This window comes from Hemicordylus capensis, chromosome 8 (genome assembly GCF_027244095.1).
Source record: "Hemicordylus capensis ecotype Gifberg chromosome 8, rHemCap1.1.pri, whole genome shotgun sequence".
Classification (NCBI taxonomy): Eukaryota; Metazoa; Chordata; class Lepidosauria; order Squamata; family Cordylidae; genus Hemicordylus; species Hemicordylus capensis.
This window is the reverse complement of record NC_069664.1, coordinates 4235783-4246787: the sequence shown is the minus strand read 5'-3', so window position 1 is coordinate 4246787 and position 11005 is coordinate 4235783. Positions and strand designations below refer to the sequence as shown.

General features: G+C 46.7%; 1 long non-coding RNA gene across 2 annotated transcripts in view; it reads right to left on the bottom strand.

Moving 5' to 3' along the window:
* LOC128333545 (uncharacterized) overlaps positions 1-11005 on the bottom strand; it is a 41865-nt gene that overhangs the window by 7796 nt on the left and 23064 nt on the right. The gene's annotated exons all lie outside the window — the stretch shown is intronic.

The window sequence follows — 11005 nt, the reverse complement described above, 5'->3', positions numbered from 1 at the left end:
ATGCAATAAATGTTTTGTAAAACATCTAAGAGGTAAATGTACAACTGTGTTGTTCTGCAGATTGTGGGGAGCAGTGCCTAAAGAACCCTGAACCAATAACTTTTCCAGGATAGCAACACATTGTGTGGTGGTTTATTCACAGCGATGTTTATTTGGACACAATGCATTGATCAGAACAGCATGCAGTTGCAAAGAAGTCTCTGAAGCAGAATAGCATGAGCAATTTCCTGTCATATATTTGATTGATTGATTGTATTTCTATACCGCCTGATATAGAAATCTCCGAGTGGTGTACAAATTAAGACATAACAACATAAAACAGTTAAAATTCACAAAATAGATAAAATCTCAATAAATAAAAATAGTGTTGAAGGATAACTTAGTGAAGTAAAAATGTGAAGAATGACAATCTAAAGGCAGCTTCAAGATAGGCATGCATCTCTACTGAAGCATGGGTGCCAATTAACATATTCAGGTGTTAAGTGTAGGCGCTTACATAAAGACAGCTTGTTGTAGTAAGTTTGCTCATTGAGTTGGAAATAGCCATGATCTTACTCTGAATAGGAAGGAATTGGGAGGGAGAAAGCTGTGTCCCACTTGGGTGAGAGGTCATTATATTTTTTTATTTTATTTATTTATTTAATTAATTAATTATTAAATAAAATTTATACCCCGCCCACACTTATGTCTCTGGGCAGCTAACAACAATTAAAACACACATAAAAGTTAAAACAGTTCAACATATAACAGTCACAGCTCCTAAAATGAAAACAATTTTCCCCATCAGTTGAACAGTGAACCTCTCTTGGTAGATGCTGAATGTGCAAATGCTTTAGAGATCACCAGTACATAGGAACCTAGTTAACTGCCCTCTCACCCCTATTTTGGAAGTGCTGCCAGGGAGGGAACTTAGAACCTCAGATGCTCTTCCCAGAGTGGCCCCATCCCCTAAGGGGAATGTCTTACAGTGTTCACACATGTAGTCTCCTATTCATATGCAACCAGGGTAGACCCTGCTTAGCAAAGAGGGCAAGTTATGCATGCTACCACAAGACCAGCTCTCCTCCCATAAAACATTACATAGGAAGCTGTTTTCTCTGGGCAAGATGGCACCGGACCAATATTCCCTCTAAGGCGTGCACACACTCACATGTTTTTTGATGTCGGCTCAGTTAATTTTAGATTCCACTTGGGCTGAACCAGGAAGACACTATTTTGAATGCAAGTGCATGCACGCTGCCTTGATACTGCCGCCCAGAAGAAAATTCATTCCCCACACAGATGGTGGGGAAATTAGAACACTACTGGGGACCTCTTCAAAAACTGGGAAAGTTGCTCAGTTCAGTATCTGTAAAGTGTTGGTGTATAAAGATGTTTGGCCTGAGTGAGGTCTATAAAATTATGCATGGTGTGGAGAAAGTGGATAGAGAGAAATCCTTCTCCCTCTCACATAACACTAGAACCAGGGGTCATCTCATCAAACTGATTGCCAGGAATCTAGGACCAACAACCGGAGATACTTTTTCACACAATGCATAATCAACTTGTGGAATTTTCTGCCACAAGGGTGACAGCCAAGAACCTGGACAGCTTGAAGAGGGGTTTGAATAACTTCATGGAGGAGAGGTCTATCAACGGCTACTAATTGGAGGGCTATAGGCCACCTCCAACCTCAAAGGCAAGATGCCTCTGAGTACCAGTTGCAGGGGAGCAACAGCAGGAGAGAGGGCATGCCCTCAACTCCTGTCTGTAGGCTTCCAAGTGGCATCTGGTGGGCCACTGTGGGACACAGGATGCTGGACTAGATGGGCCTTGGGCCTGATCCAGCAGGGCTGTTCTTAATGAGATCTTTCCCAGCACCAGTTACCAGCAATCCTTTGAACTAGAGATGCCAAAGACTGAAAGTGGAACCTGTTTAATGCAACACATGTGCTCATAATGTTTGGACTTGCCCAATGTGCAGAATTTTAAATTTTTCCATTTTTCAAAAAGTGAGAGATCCTGTGTGTGGAACTCCCCCGTCACATCTAGCTTAGCCTTAAACCAGTGCAGTCATGACTATTCTACCTATAGGAAATGGAGGCTGAGGAAGACATAGTACAATATAGACAGCAGAGAGGAGTGCATTCCCTCAGTTCCACACCATCATGGTTGCAACCTTCCAGTGCCACTTGGACTAGGTTGTATTTGAATTTCTGTGGGAATTGTGGATTTCAGAATCTGATAACGTGTACGTGCTCCCTCACAATAATTTTAAAAGTGGTTGGAGGGGGGAGTCTCCTATGACTTGTGTTTCTGCAGGAAGAATTTAAAAGAATGGGGGAAAGATTAAAAACAGGAAGTATATATGAGCCACCTAATGGCACAGTGGGGAAGTAACCTGCCTAGAGAGCAGGAGTCTGTTGGTTTGAATCCCCAGTGGTGTGTTTCCCAGACTATGGGAAACACCTATATTGGGCAGTAGTGATGTAGGAAGATGGGAGATGGCAATAGTACACCCCTCCATTGGTATTCTACCAATGGCAATATAGGAAGCGATATACTGCGTGGTAGATGGCAACGGTAAACTCCTCCTGTATTCTACCAAGAAAACTACATGGCTCTGTGGTTGCCAGGAGTCAACACCGACTCAATGGCACAACCTAACCAAAGTATAAAGTATTTTCATTTTATTTTTAAAGTGCAAATTTCGAATGATAAAACAATAACTTTTTAAAAAATGAAACCCTTTTCTATTTTTTGTTTCAAATGTGCCTTTCTCTAGAAATAGCTCTCTGAAATAACCAAACTGCCTATCAGTAGATGCAGGCTGGCAAATTACAGTGCATAAATTAAAGCTATGAAATGGCAATTCAGAGTTTTATGATCTGCAGCTTGTTTCCTAGGTAGAAAGGTTTTTGGGAACTGGTTTTCCCTGTTTCAGTGGGTTGGGTGAACAAGTAATACTTGAGGTGCTACTTTTAATTTTATATCATTTCTTGGTGTTGGCAAATGCATGGGCACACGCTGCCTCCTGAACACAAATGTAGATTTTTGCTGGGTGACTTGCCAAAGTGGATGGATCCATGAAACATAGACTCCTTGGAACAGAGGCAAATGCTTAATAAGGGACTGGAGTGGGGGGAGATATGATTGCAGTAAAGCAGGGAGGGAACCCTTGCCTGCAGTTTCTGTCTGGTTTTCCTGGTGTGGGGGTTTCTCTGCCAGGAAGCAGAGCCTTCACAATTGGCTGGGATCACGGTGGCCTGACAATTGATGTCACGCGGGCCTTGCTTATTCACTAGATTTTGCAGGCTGGGCTCTTACAGCCTTTTATTGAAAGAGACAGCTAGGGCTTGGTGCTGAAAGGTAATCCGTGCTCTATCCAGCTGAGAGCCAGAGACACATCTCCACTGAGGAAAGGACCACTTTGGCATGCAGGCCAGCACCCAGCAGGAATAAAATTAAGACTGAGTGGCTGGGAGAAGCGAGTGGTGATTACTATTAATGTGTACTATTTCCTGGCACAGCTGCTCTAGCTGCGTTCTCACATGCAGTTGTATCTGTGTTGGACAAAGACTTGGGAGTTGATTTGTTTGTTTATTTGTTTACTTACTTACTACATTTTATATCCCACTCTTCCTCCAAGGAGCCCAGAGCACTGTACTACATACTTGTACTGTTCACAACAACCCTGTGAGGTAGGTTAGGCTGAGAGAGAAGTGACTGGCCCAGAGTCACCGAACAAGTATCATGGCTGAATGGGGATTTGAACTCGGGTCTCCCCAGTCCTAATCCAGCACTCTAACCACTACGCCACGCTGGCTCAACTTGTTGCAATGAATCGATAAATTCTCTAAACTTTCATCATGACACTAAATATTTAGCCAAATGAGCCCAATTTGCAATGGTCAGGGGTGTAACGATAGGGGGGGCAGGCAGGGCACGTGCCCTGGGCGCTACTTCAGTAGGGGGCGCCAAAAAGTGCCCCCGCCGATCCCCTGCCTTTCCCGGTTGTTTTTTTTTTTTTTTGAGTTTTTTTTTTTAGCGCAGCAGCCACAAAAAGCAGTCCGCTCCACACTGTCCACGTGGTGGCGCCCCCTCCCCCGTTACCGGTGCCACCCCGCCCCCCATTGCTCGGCTCCAGCCTCCGGCGCGCGGCGTGGGCGCCTAAAGTTTGTTTGCAGAGAGGCTGCTGAGCTGAGCTGCGCTGTGCTGTGGCTCGGCTCTGGGAGGCCTTGTGATTGGCTGTGGTGCGCTCGTGCCGGCTGTTGCTAGGCTCCTGTGCGCCGCCCTAGTGGTGTTTTTACAAGTTCTTTAAAAAAACAAAAGCTACTACAGAATTGTATTGGTGCTGTCAGAGGAATGGGAATGAAAATGAAAATTGCCAGGACTACCAGAATCATTCTCAGGATTTGGCCCATCACTTGGAAATGGTGGTTGGGCAGGGGGGAGAGAGAGAGAGAATGTTCCTCCACTAAAAATAAAACCACCACTACAGGACACCATAAACAACAGCAAAAATCCCCTCCTTTCTGCATATAGAGAACTAGCATGTAAGGACATGGATTCTAGGCTAGCTTTCTCTCTGACATCTAGTTTTCTATATGTGCAAGGAAGTTTTTTGTTTATTCAGGGTAGGGTTCAGTCACATGAGCTCCTACCTGCTAACTGAGCAAAGAGGAACTTGGTGATACTCTCTATTGAGCAGGGGAAGACCAGCTGGCCCTATTCATCCCCAGCACAGCATCTCTCCAGACGGCTCTTGCTGGTTCAAATCGGTTAAGCATTTCAGAAGTTAGCCCACTTGTGCCTCCAAAGTTTATGCATCCGCCATCTTGAATCGATGTGGATGACATCATCTGTACCTGATTTGGTTCATATTGGTCCAGGCATCGCAAAGTTGGGCGGGGGGAGGGGGATACGGACACACACACAGAATGCCGTGTGATCTCATGAGCCTACTGGAAAGTAGGCTAAAAATGGAAGGATCTCTCTGCCAGGTGAGGAGGGAATTTTCACATACAATGTTAGAGAAAGAGCCTAGAGCAATGCCTGCTAAATCTGGCAAGGAGACCATGGTGGACTTGAGGGATGGTGATGATTGGCAACATCCTTTGACCGCCTGTGGTGAGTGATGAAAACATGGTTGGTTTGGTAAGTCACACATGACTAATATTTAATGCAGGTGGGCAGTGAGCCAAAAAATGTTAATGATGATCCCAGGAGAGTGGAGACTGTGCTAGGAGATTAGAATGCAGTGCAGACAGAATAATGCATGCTTCTTAAGGGTTCCTTTCTTGTACTTGGCACAGTATCGCTGTTTGGCAGCAATGTCAGCATCCCCTCCTAAGGGCCAGGTCTGTAAAAACAAGTTTCCAAGCTATTGTTTCACAGGGTGGTTTCACATGACCACCAGCAAGCCAGTAAGTAGGGAACATTCAGGTACAATTCCAAGAACTGGGAGCACCTGAACACACCCAAATTTTATTTATTTTCACATGTATATCCTGCTCTTTCTCCGAGGAGCTCAGAGGTGTACATGGTTATTTCTATTCTCACAACAGCCCTGTGAGGTAGGCTAGGCTGAGAGATACATGACTGGCCAGGAGTTTCTTGGTTGCATGGGGATATGAAATGTTGGCTCAGTTTATCCGCCAGACAAAATATTGTACCCGTCAAGCTTTGTTGGTGCATTGCTCATCAGGACTTTTTTCACTGGTCCGGCATCATTTTTCACTCGTCACAGACCAGTGGATTTCTGCAGCCCTGTCTATGTCAGCGACTGTCACCAGATCATGTGGCAGTAAATTCCATGTGGAATGGAGCCATAGTTCAATGGGAGAGTATGTGCTTGGCATGCAGACGGTCCCGGGTTCAATCCCTGGCAGCATCTCCAGGTGGGCCTGGGCAAAACCCCTGCCTGAAACTTTTGAGAGCTACAGCCAGTCAGTGTAGATAATGCTGAGCGAGATGAACCAAGGGTCTGACTCGGTATAAGGAAGCTCCTTATGTTCCTATGCTTTATAAATAACTTACTTTTGTCTGCCCTGAATCCTGAATTTTAGGATTATGAGGGAGAGAGATGAGCTTCTGTTAATCCACTTTCCCTGTGCTGCACATTGTTTTTATAAACCTCAGACGCAGGGGAGTAACAGTAGGAGAGAGGGCATGCCCTCACCTGGTGGGCCACTGTGTGAAACAGCATGCTGGATTAGCTGTTTTTATATTCTTAGATCCCCCTCTTAGTCATTTTTTTCATAAACTCTGCCGGAAAAGGATTAACATATCATTGGGAGGCCAAGTAATACCTTGTGAAGAGGAATTGATCAGGGAGGGGAGAACCCTCACTTAGGATGCCTCTTTGCTTATTTCCCCAAAGTGGAGGATCAGAGCTTGAAATGGATGCAGATTGTTTCTCAGCCACTAAGCTCTCCAGGAGATCTTGGGTCAGTCAGTCACTCTCTCTTCTCAGAGCTGGTTTTGGGGTGTAAAGTGTGCCATCAATTCTTTGTTGACTCCTGGTGACCAGAGAGCATGAATTGTCCCCTTTGTTAAGCAGGGTCCACCCTGGCTTGGGTTTGAATGTGGGACTACATGTGAGCACTGTAAGATATTCCCCCTTAGGGGATGAGGCCAGAGCTTGCTGGAACTGCATCTAGGTCCCAGGTCCGCTCCCTCTCATCTCCAGGTAGGGTTGGGAGAAACTCCTGCATGTACGAATTGTCTCCTTTGCTAAGCAGGGTCTGCTCTGGCTTGCATTGGTGAGCACTGAAAGATATTCCCTCTAGGGCAGGCTTGCTCAACTTTGGCCACCTAGCTGTTTTGGGACAAAAACTCCCATAATCCCCAGTGACAGTAGCCAATAGCTAGAGATTATGGGAATTGTAGGCCAACCTCTGCAGGAGGGCCAAAGTTCAGCCACCCTGCCTTCGGGGATGGCAGCACTCTGGGAAATGCACTTGTGTGCTTGAATGCAAAAGGTTCCATGTTCCCTCCCTGGCAGCATCTCCAAGATAGGACTGAGGGAGACTCCTGCCTGCAGCCTCAGAGAAGCCGCTGCCAGTCTGTGTAGACAACACTGAGCGAGATGGACCAACAATGATCTGACTATGGTTCCTAGTCTGCTGCTAAATATAAGGGAATCACCACTTTAAAAGGTATCTTTTTGCTCAGTTAGCTGTTACGTTGTCCTCCCTCTTCTCCCCCTCGCCGCCCAACCTACTGCTTACCTCATGAGAAAGGAATTTAAGAGCTGCTGGGATATTTGGTTCATGTAAGCAACTGAGGATGGTATATTGACATTGAAACTGGTTTTGTTTTTAACCTGTGTCATCTGGTGGATGGTATTTTATCTTTTGCATAATAAAGAGGTCTTGGTGGAAGAATTGCTTAGAGTTAATATGTGCATGGTAGTATTGCCAACTTATCCTGTTTAGAGGAGAGCTGGTCTTGTGGTAGAAAGCATGACTTGTCCCCTTAGCTAAGCAGGGTCTGCCCCGGTTGCATATGAATGGGAGACTTGATGTGTGAGCACTGGAAGAGATTCCCCTCAGGGGATGGAGCCGCTCTGAGAAGAGCATCTAGGCCCCAAGTTCTCTCCCTGGCTTCTCCAAGATAGGGCTGAGAGAGATTCCTGCCTGCAACCTTGGAGAAGCCGCTGCCAGTCTGTGAAGACAATACTGAGCTACTGTAGATAGACCAATGGTCTGACTCGGTATATGGCAGTTTCCTATGTTCCTATGTTCCTAAAACCATCCTGCTTTTTTTGATGGATGTAATTGAACCTGGCTTCATTTTAAACAAAATGGTTCCACTTTCTTCCCCCTGCACCACTCACGTTGACCACTGTGGAGAGGATGAAAACTGAGTACTTGATCAGTAATCAAGAATGGGGCATGAAACTCTGTTCTGCTATTGGGGCTGCAAATCACAAGGTGTCAGGCTGGGGCTAGTACTAAGGAGAGATTAGGCCAATGGCATGGGTTAGGCTAAGGATACGACAAACTGAACTCCATTTAAGGCACGTCGTGCCGATGATGATGGCCAACCAACCCCTCTGGGGTAATTGATTAATTATTCTCATTGTATTAACTCGCAGATTAAATAAGGTTCGGTGCACTAAAAACTCATTAAGCGGGGGCAGCTGAGGACAAGCACAGTGTAGTGATTCAACTGGTTTTCACCAGGGATGTCAGCAAAGGTGGCTTGGATAGGCTGCCCTGAGTCACCTGGCCTTGGCAGTGTTGGGGCTGGCAGGAAGAGCCTTCGTGGGAGCCATCTTGGGGCTTCTGCGGTTGGAATGACACAATCCTGACCCAGCTGAGACTAAGGCCCCATTGTTCTGGTTGGAGGCAGCGTTGAGAAGAACACGGCCCTGGCATCACTTGCATATTGTTCAGGCAATTAATAAGTAACAAGAGGCTGGGTGGTTCGTTCTCCTGATGTCTCTCTAGCCTGGCTGCTGTGTTGGTCCCTGAGTCCACAGCCAGCAGCATCCAAATCACAACAAATCCAATGTGAGATTTCTCTCTCTTTTAACTCCATGGCTAACCTACTTTGCTGGTGGGGATGGTGCCATAACTCAGTGGTAGAGATTGCATTGCATGCAGAAAGTTCCGTTCCTGGCAGCATCTCCAGGTAGGGTTGGGAGATACTCCAGCCTGAAACGTTGGAGAAGCCACTGCCAGTCTGTGAAGACCATACTGAGCAAGATGGACCAATGGTCTGACTCAGTATATGGCAGCTTCCTATGTTCCTAACTGCATCTAGGTCACAGGTTCCCTCCCTGGCATCTCCAGGAGCATTCCCAGACAGGGCTTTTAGCTCGTTTCCCCACTGGAATGGAGGGATATAGGGGAAATATTGCAGAGCACTTCACACACAATTTGGGATTTTCGTTGCACGTTAGAAGCTAGCCCGATTTATGACAGGCAGCTGCTCTTCCCAGAGCGGCCCCATCCCCTGAGGCGAATATCTTACAGAGCTCACACATGTGGTTTCCCAATGAAATGCAAATCAGGATGGACCCTGCTTAGCAAAGGTGACAAGTCATGCTTGCTACCACAAGACCAGCTCTCCTCTGCTGTGAATGAGATGTAAGAGATCCCCATTAGGGGCTGGGGGCCATCTGGGAAGAGTCTATGAGTCCAAGTTCTCTCCGAGGCATCGCCAAGATAGGGCTGCGAGAGACTCCTGCCTGTAACCTTGGAGAAGCTGCTACCAGACAATATTGAACTTGATGGACCAATGGTCTGACTCAGTAGAAGGCAGCTTCCTATGCAGCGTAGCATTGGTAGGTGATGCTACTGGTGCCATGAAAGAACTAGAGTAGAACGAGTTGGAACGGGGGACGGGGGAGGCAAGAAGAATGAGCAGGAAGGAGCTGTTGGGGCGAGTTTTTATTTTATTGAGATTGGAAGAGGCACAGAGGGGGAAGTTGATGCTTTTTAAAAACTGAATGGAGAAACTACGAGGGGACTTTGTCTGCTTGGCTTGGGGAGAGCTGCCACCCCAGGCAAGACAGTCAGTTGAGGAAGCGAAACAAGAGGCTGGTCTGTGGGAAGCCACCAGAGAGGAGAGAGGGGAGGTGGTCTGAAGCCTCCGTCTCCTCCATCCCAGCCTCTCTGCTTTGGGGGCGGGGGGCACAACTGTGTGTTTGTCCTCCTTTTGTATGCACGGTGGTGTCTTATGTCTTCTAAGCCCTGGCTTAGAAGACAGACCCCAGGAGGGGAGAAGCATATCTAAGAGCCAGTGAGCATTGTAAGGGGCTAGTCTGCTAATGAAATGATGCTCGGCTTGGCTGGCTGCCATGCAGTTCTAAAGGCTCCTGTAACTGCTTCTACTTCGTACATATCCTGCGCCCCTTCTGAGATTCTAATGGGAAAGTTTGCCTGGTGTAGTGGTTACAGTGTTGGATTAGGACCAGGGAGACCCGAGTTCAAATCCCAGTTCACCCATGAACAGATGTGCACCTAGGTAATTTTGGAGCCTGTACCTAATGGCCTTTGCCCTCCCCCATCCCCAACCACATCTGGCCCTCAGTGGCCCCTGCAACAGGAGGTCAGGCAGATGGGCAGGCTGCAAGCCTGCATGATCAACCAGTCAGAGGCCTAGGAGTGGGGCAGCACAGGCCAGTAGTGTGGTCACCACCTGAGGGACATTTGGGGGGTGGGGGGCCGGACTTTGGACCGGAAGTCCTGTCCAAAGAACATCACTGCCCATGAAGCTCGCTGGATGACTCTGGGCCAGTCACTTCTCTCTCAGCCTAACCTACCTCACAGAGTTGTTTTGGGAAGAAACATCAGTGTAGACACCGCTCTGAGCTCCTTGGAGGAAGAGCAAGATATAGATGTGAACATAAACAAATAATAATGATGTGATTTCTCAGCAACCCACCTGCTCTTGCCTATCGCAGAGGCTCCAAATGTCCTGTTGACCAGGGAGAGTCCCTACTTTCCAGAATCTGTCCTGGGGAATCACTTTCCCTGTTTTTGCATCTGGGAGATGCCTTGTTCAGTTCTGTTTTGTTTTGTTTACACGAGTTCTACAAATTGGGACAAAATTATTTACTAGGGACACAGAAAGGAAAATGGGGGCTGTAATTAAAAAAAAAAGGCAGTTGGAGCATGTGCGATGGAGTTCAGTATTCTTGTCTGGTGTCACCAGAAACAGAAAGCAAGCTTGTTCATCCCAACAGCCACACATGTACGAGTACGAATACGACAAATATTTGGATACCACTTTTCAACAGAAGTTCCCAAAGCAGTTTACATAGATATAAATAAATAAATAAAATGGCTCCCTGTCCCCAAAGGGCTCACAATCTTAAAAAGAGACAGACACCAGCAACAGCCACTGGAGGAATGCTGTGCTGGGGCTGGATAGGGCCAGTTGCTCTCCCCCTGCTCAATAAAGAGAATCGCCACTTTTAGAATTTGCCTCTTTGCTTAGTTAGCAGGGGAAGTTTTTGCTCAGTTATTGTTCCTAATATCAGACCCGGAGCTCTGGGTAGATGTACGTGTCT